This window comes from Ursus maritimus, unplaced genomic scaffold (assembly GCF_017311325.1).
Source record: "Ursus maritimus isolate PB19 unplaced genomic scaffold, ASM1731132v1 scaffold_16, whole genome shotgun sequence".
Classification (NCBI taxonomy): Eukaryota; Metazoa; Chordata; class Mammalia; order Carnivora; family Ursidae; genus Ursus; species Ursus maritimus.
Window position 1 is genome coordinate 19,063,933 of NW_024424008.1, and position 2,100 is coordinate 19,066,032.

Sequence of the window (2,100 nt, forward strand, 5' to 3'; positions counted from 1 at the left end):
TATATATATATATATTTTAGATGAGAAGGTTTAAATAACTTTTCCAAAGTCCTATAACTTATAATGGAACCAATATTCAAATCTAATCTGGTCTTTCTGACTTTAAAGCCTGTGTGCCTTCCACATACCACATTACTCTTCATTGAGTACCCATTATTTTCCAGACACTGTTCTGTTTACAAGATATTTAAGAATGAATGAGACAGTCTCTGCCCTATGGAGACTTCTGCATTATGAGGACAGTAGAACTAAGCTGGCATAGCTAAGGTATGAAGCTTAGAGTCTGTAAGAGGGCTCCATAGCTGTGTAGAATAGAAGAGGGACTGATCAATCCTCACACAATGCTAAGGGAGCTGGAGGGAAGGGACAATTTAGAGAAAATGATAAAAGTGAAATGCAAGACAAGATTTCTGCCTCTGTAAAACTGTCTCTGTAGGAACACAGACTAATTAACATGAAACAGTTAAAGAATAATTAGAAACCAAAGTTTTGTTGATGACCTTGACTATACCAGGGTTCAGAGAAGAGCAATCTAGGGTGGATGAGAGCAGCCAAGAAACTTTACCCAGGAGGCCAGGCTTGAGAGCCTTTGAAAGATGGGAAAATTTAATCAGGCAAAGAAGGGATGGCATTGCATGCATAGATTTATAGAATCCCAGTGACTATAATTCAATTGAGACTGTATTCTATAAGCCTCACAGAAAAATGGTTTCATAAAATTCTAGGCACTTCTGAGATTATTCTTAAATTTCTTATGTGTATGATTTATAATATCCTACGAGGTTATAAGCACCCAGAAGCTTAGGCTGTTTCTTTTATTTCTTCTGTATTGCCCAAATATGCCTAGGGCAGTGCTCTAAGCTGACAGTTTCCAACAAATGCTTGTTGACCATACCACCACCTTGTGAGGTAATAACTATAATAGCATCTACTTGCACACAGTGATTGTGTCCTAAACAGTTCTACCCATAATATTTGTAGGACTTGAAGCAAAAGTATGAATGAGACCATGTACTAAATATTTAAAAGTTCTAAATCAAGCTAACAAACTTACTGAATATGTTAACGTTCCTACTTCAACACCTAATCTTTCAGAATGAACATGGAAGGCCAGGTTCAAAGTGAGACTTGAGGGAATTCTGACTCTTCAGAATCCCTAGCCTTAACAAGCTAATAAAGGAAGAATGGACCTGAGACCCTGGACCAAGACCCAACTTACCCACCCACCCCCAAAACATCAGGTTTATCCAGCACTGGCTCACGACTCACACTTAGAATTATAGACACTCCAGCGCATTCTTATAAGTTTCACATTCACTCAAATGTAAAGGTACGTATACCAATGGGCTGGTCTACCAACAGAATAAGGATTAGGGTCCTAGCTAGGGTCTAGAAACAGGTCAATTTGGACAGGGGATTAAGTTTCCAGTTCTTGGTGGGTGGTGCTTGGACTCCAGGTAGATATATACCCTTAATCTCACAAATTTGGCATGGGGAGGAGTTTTTGCCAGAGGAGGGCCAGAGTGAGGCTTTCGAAAGCATGTGACCAGAAGCACATGACAAGAAGCAATACCTATTGCCAGTTATTGTGCTAAACAATTGAACATTTTATTAGAAAGAAGGATAGCCATTAAAGCTATTTAACTGGCCTGCTCAAGGTCTGAAAGGTAAATACATAAATGGTGAATTTAGGATTTGGATCCTAATCTATGTGACTCCAGAGTTTCTTTTCTTCACTTGAGTGTTTTTCAAGTCCAAAAAACCTACTTCATTATCTGGTTTCTCTTTCTCTCTTATTCTTCCACTTTAGGTTATGAAGGTGAATAGGGGAGGAGCTAGGGTTGGCAGGTGCAGGGAAGGAGTGACAGCAATAGAGGGCACATGGGAATTTTGAACTGGGAATTGATGGGAACCAAAAGTAGAAGGGGAAGAGTCAAGAAAGTGACATTACATACAGAGAGGGGTTAGGATTAACCCTGTGGTTTTAAAGTACTGGTAATACCCTTTGGATATTTAGATCTCTTTTAAAGGGGAAAAATTTTCCTAAGTCCTTGGTATTCCTATTGTTATTATCAAGATATTGCTTGAACATATCAGCAT